This window comes from Psammomys obesus, unplaced genomic scaffold (assembly GCF_907164565.1).
Source record: "Psammomys obesus unplaced genomic scaffold, mPsaObe1.curated_primary_1811, whole genome shotgun sequence".
Lineage (NCBI taxonomy): Eukaryota > Metazoa > Chordata > Mammalia > Rodentia > Muridae > Psammomys > Psammomys obesus.
Window position 1 is genome coordinate 3,815,421 of NW_026590905.1, and position 5,960 is coordinate 3,821,380.

General features: G+C 44.3%; 2 pseudogenes; one reads left to right on the forward strand and one right to left on the reverse strand.

Annotated features, from left to right (window-relative positions):
* The first annotated feature begins 2,860 nt into the window (after positions 1 to 2,860).
* On the forward strand, positions 2,861 to 3,253 carry LOC129678544 (60S ribosomal protein L28-like; annotated as a pseudogene).
* Positions 3,254 to 4,136: 883 nt separating this feature from the next.
* LOC129678545 (sentrin-specific protease 2-like) lies at positions 4,137 to 5,603 on the reverse strand (annotated as a pseudogene).
* Between the last annotated feature and the right edge of the window lie 357 nt (positions 5,604 to 5,960).

Here is a 5,960-nt window from a genome sequence, read left to right on the forward strand (position 1 = left end):
CTTTGAGAGTTTGCTCTTCGGTGCTCATCTTTTGATTTTTGTTTATTTGTTTTGGGGTATTTTTACTTTTTGAGACAGGGACTGTCCTGGAGCTCACTCTGTAGATCAGGCTGGCCTCACACTCAGATTTGTCTGCCTCTGTTAGGACTAAAAGTGTGTGCTACTATTGCCCAGCTTAGTGCTTGTCTTTTTTTTTTTTTACAATTTCAAGGGTGCTTATTAATTTTTAGACATAGTCTTAGTTATGTTCTGAATTATCTATATTTATATTTTTATCTTCTAGTACAATGCTGTGGATCAGCTTTTATTTTCAAGTTTTTAATTTTCCTGAAGCGTGTCTTTCTTTTTTTTATTTTTTTAAATATTTTTTTTGTTTTCAAATAAAGTGCTTGTCTTTTGATACACCTCAGTTTTAAATTCCTAAACAGCACCAAATGTACCACTCTATTTTTTTGTAATTTCTGATGTATTTTTCTGCTTCTGAAGCTCTTCTTTAACTGAGTATCATTAAATGTGCCTTTCTCCCTTTTATTTCCTCACTAATTTTAGTTTTAAGCTTAGCTCAAATCTCTCTGCAATGTTTGCTATGTTATATATAGACACTCATTTATTATTGTCTTCTTTTTTTTTCATTTTGTTTTTTCCAGACAGATAGGCTTTCTCTGTGTAGCCTTGGCTGTCCTGGAACTCACCATGTAAGCCAGGCTGGCCTCTAACTCACAGAGATTCATCTCCCCATCATTTTTTCCTAAGATTTATTTATTTTATGTATATGAGTACTCTATCTGCATGTACACATGAATGCCAAAAGGGGGCACCAGATCCCAGTATAGATGGTTGTGAGCCACCATGTGGTTTCTGGGAATGGAACTCAGAACCTCTGAAAGAGCAGACAGTGCTCTTGACCACTGAGCCATATCTCTAGCCCCTGATGTTTTCTTTTCTTTTCTTTTTTTAATTTTATATTCATTTATGGTTAGCCTTGCATGTATGTCTGTGTGAGGGTGTCAGCTGTGAGCTGCCATGTGGGTGCTGGGAATTGAGCCTGGAGCCTCTGGAAGAACAAGTCAGTGTTCTTAACCACAGAGCCATCTTTCCAGCCCTCCCTGATGTTTTCTTAATAACTGACTAGTTTCTAAACATTTTATGATGATCAGCCCTCTTTTTATTTGTAGGCTTCCTTTCCTGTAATCTAATAACATATTGGATGGCCTGTTTATTGACATGTATATTGCATTTTTTCTTGTATTCGACTTAACTATTTTAGTTTGTAGTTTTTATTACCTGCTGAGCATTGAAAAAAAACTTCCTTCAAATGTGTATGTGTTACTTTTCAAATTCTTGTTTTTCTTCTTTTTTTGAGGTGCTGAGGATTGAACACACGGCCTTATATGTTCTAAGTGGGTAAGCCCTCCCATCCACCGCTGAGCTTTAGTTTTCAGCCATCTATCTGGTTCATGTACGCTCTTTTGAAAAGCATACACATTAAGCACTGGAAGATAGACACTGCTGATGTTGGATGTTAACAAGGTTCAGAAGGCCATCTGAAGGATTTCTAGGACCGTCTGTCCTCAAGGAATTGAATGGAGACATCTGCTTGCAGAAGAAGCAAGGACAGTTGGTTGGGAAAAGACATACTCACAAGGGAGTAGGTGGGTGGGAAGAAAAGGATGAAAACCACTGTGCCCAAAAGGATCAGGGTTCTCGTGTCTCATAGCCACCCATCATGGTTTATGTTAATTGGGCCTCTAGTATAACTTGGATCCTCACACATACACAACAAGTACTTTGCCAATGGACCCACTCCCCCAACTCTGGGTTGTCTTTTCTGTGCATGGTCAAGTTGCTATAGACAAGAGAGAATCAAATTTTCTCTCCCTAAATCTGGGCAAAACTATAGACACCGTTTTCTTTCACCAGTTTTTGGTAGAGTGGCGGGCAGTGGAGCTGCATTTCCATTTATAACAGGGAAGACTGGCTTCAGTGAAGAATGCCCCTCGTCAATGACAAATGTACACGGGGATGCCCATTACATTAAGTTTGCCCATCGCTGCAGCTCTACAAGGATCCAGCTGGACTCTGCTCAACTAAGCTCCACATATAGGTTCCCTCTACAATCCAAGATAAAGGAGCAGATCCTCTCAGGAATATTCCATCCTCATTACAGAGGCCCAGGACAGAATAACAGTCGCTGATGTGCACAACGCATAGCTGGTTTAAGCTGGCGAGCCGTGCCCTGGGCATCTGCTTTCCAGATTTCATCACATAACCCCGGTTTCGTCCCTACACCATAAAAGCAACAGAAGGCACCAGCAGATCTCGCAAAATATGCTCTAAGTAACTTTAATCTTTGTTGAATAAAAATTACATAAACACAACAGTAAGAGAATGAATAGAAAATCGAAATACAAACTAGCACATGTAAAATGCATTATTGGATAATTGGCACTATCAACCCTAGGTACTAAATCCCCACTTCCACAGTGGAACGAGATGTGGCAATGTTAATCTAATGGAAAAAAAAAAATCTCTGCCATAGGGAGAGGAGGTGAGTGAGTTCTCTCTCCGTCCAGCGTAGCCGCCACTTCTCTCTCCACCATATTTTTCCTCCTTACGTCCAAGCACCATCGGTTGCCCTCATCTCCGCTGCCAGAAGTGGAGTTTTAGTTTTCCTGCCTCCACCTCTCCGTCACAGCCGCCTTAGCTCGGCCTGCCTCCTTCAGTCACTCATTCAGGCCTGGCACAACTCTTGCTCGTTGTTCCCCTACTGTGCTCCCGTTTACTTAGCTGCCTAGCCAGGGCTTGCTTCTCTTCCTGACATCCTTCACATGCCCACTTCTCTACAGACGCAGCGGCCGCCATGCCTGTGCAGTGGCTGGTCGTTCGGAACAGCTCGTTTTCTGATCAAGAGGAACAAGCAGGCACACAGCACCAAGCCCAGAAATCTGAAGACTCCTCCTGGCTGATTCAGCTCAAGACTGTGGGGGTGGAGCCGCGCTTGGCTGATGGCAAAGGGGTCAAGGCGGTCATGAAATGCAGATCTGATCAGCGGCAACGCACCACTTCTTACGTGAAGGCCACCGTCAATACGAATGCTCTGGCCACCCTCAGCAGCATCAGGCACATGATCCAAAAGAACAAGTAGCACCCTGATATGCGAATAGTGGCCATCGACAGGGCCAGCGCTGTCCTGCGAAGCCAGAAGCCTGTGGTGGTAAAGAGGAAACGGACCCGCCCCACCAAGAGCTCCTGAGCCCCATAAACCAGGAGCAAGAGAGTTTACTAACTTTTCGAAAGACAGAGAGACAGACAGACAGAAATCTCAATTTCAGCTTAATATATACCAAAAATTTGTAAGAAAAAAAAAAAAAACCCAAAGTTGAATAGAACTTTTCAAAACAAAACAATACAGACCTGGCAAAGCTGAGGATTGGATTCAGTGAGAACTGGGATTAAAATGGACCTTTACCATTACAGTTTCTTCAAATCAACTCCCAAAACCAAGGCAGGCCTCCTTAATTTTGGGAAGGAATGTGTATTTAAATGACCATGATGCTTTCCTTAATAGTCCTGGATGGGCAGTCAGTAGCTTGGCCCCAGTTCTACATGCTCTACAAGTCCAGCAGAGTCTGGTGGTTTAGAAAACACCAGTCTGTGCAACTCGCTTCCATTTCTTGTACCATTTTCAAGCTTTAAAAAAAAATACATAAAAAAACGACCCCCCCCCTCCAGCTTCAATTTAACAGCTACAACTCCAGCATTAGAGATGCTAATAGCCAACACTTCCTGCCGATGCTCCTCCTAATCTTCAGCAAGAAAAGACACTGTGATGGGCATCCCTTTCAGGAACAAACAGCTCAAACAAGGAGCGGAACAGGTAATTAACTGGAAAATGACAACCGCGGTTGGCAAACGAGTTAATGAAAACCAATCAGTGGGGTGGAGGCAGGAAGACAGAAAATAATCAATCCGTAGACTAAATCCAGCATTAAAACAACACTTTTTGAGCATTGCTTTTTGCTGGCTTGCGTCCTTAGACGGCACGAGGGGCAGCACCCCCACATCCCAAGTTAGGGCTATAGTGAAGAGAGCGGGCTCCATCCATGCCAGACAGCTCAGCACCTGTTTGTAAGTCTTCAACTCACCCTACTCGAGGTATGTAGAAAGGTGGATGGAAAAGGGCAGGGGTGTGTCATAGCAACCAGGTGGCTGTTGTTAGGGTGACGGTGCAGGGTTTTCCATACCACCCTCTTCCTGAAAAATGGGCATGGGCTGTTGAAAAAAGGTTACAGGTTGGTCTCTAGAAATGCAACCTGCATGTTTATAAGCAAACGTTCCACAATCACTCCCATTCAGTGGTTGAGGAATCTCCTTAGAACTCACACTGTCTCGTTTCCACTCCAAAGGGTCCAGCTCAATGTTCCTTTGAGCTTTGCTCTCCTTTTGTAAATACTGGAAGATGGTCTCACGAACAGTCTGCCCTGTCTGTCCCACGGAATCGAGATATGCAATACTTCGTTTTCCTAATCCACTACCGCCAGGCTCTAATGTACCTTGCAGTAAATAGGTATCAGGATAAGTTCTTTTTCAAAGAGACTGGTCCCTGGAGTCCATCTTTTAACAGAACTGTAGCCTCCATGCTTTAGTTTGGGGTAAAAGGAAGTTCTATACACATGAAGAGATGGGTAGCCTTGTTTTTCATTTCTCTCAACCAGAAGATTCATATAGAAGCTAATAACCTCATCATTGAGCCATTGACCATTCTCCAGTGTCTGGATATCACCTGGAGTGATTTGCTGTTTGAATCCACTACCTAAAATTTCCTCTTGGGGCCCTGGGCCTAATGCATTCTTGACTTTCTTGTCCATGTCCTCTGTAATATCAAGGACTTGAGACATTCCTCTCCCCTTTTCTTGGCCTGGAAGGGGCTCTTTCTCTACCACAAATACTGATGTCTTGTTGAGGAATGACCCATTGCTGCCATGAATGACAAAGGTTTGAGCCTGTGTTCCCAGTAAGTCAGGCTCCAAGTTGTGTCCCCTTCTTCCTTCAAGCTGTACTCGAACTTTCTGTAGTGTAACAAGGTTTATCCTTGGACACTTTTGTTTCGTCTGGTGTGACACATTCTCTAATGGCAATGACCACAGACTATTTTAGATCCCTCTGTGTCATTTCAGATCTGTGACTGTGCGCTTCCACACAACCTTTGACCTTCGAGGTGTGAGTAGAAGTTGTGAGAGCCCTGTGTGGCTTCACATGCTCACTGTGGTGAAGGTGCTGCAGTAAACACAATAGGGCCTCTTGTGACCCTTGCCACCATCAGCAGACTTCCCCTCAGTTACAGCCTGCTGCTGGGGACCTTTGGCACAGTCTAGAGGCTTTAGTTGTCTTGGACTCTCTTCCTGGGCTTTCCATATCTGGCCCTTGCTTGGCTTTTCAGTTTGAAGCTCTAGGTCTCCATGCTCCCTAGGTGTCTTCTTCTGAGCCATGCTGGGCTCTTTAAACACTATCTCTGCTCCCTCCTCATCCTGGCGTCTCCTTTTTCCACCTTGTCCCGAAGCTTCATGTTTCATCTCCTTCCTTGGCTGCTTTGGTTGCGACATGGAGACGCTACTTGGATTGCTTTTGTGAGGGCGCTAGCTCCCTGGTATGGCATAGCCTTTCAGGTCCCAAGCAGAAGCATCCATCGGCCTGGCTCTGGGTAGGTGTTCCTGGGTGGTTGTTTCCTGATGTCCAAAGGATCCCTTCTTCCAGGAGATGTATACTCCACAGGTTGGTGGAGGGTCGGAAGCCCATCAGGCCACAGGATGAAGAGCTCAGAATAGCTCTTCTTCATAAATAGAGTTGACCTTGGGCGCTAGGGTCAGTCAAAGTATGAAAGCCTAACTGAGCTGGCAACATAGGAAAATGACTGGTTGGCAGTTCACCAGTGTCCACCGTGGAAAATTCTGTGAAATTCT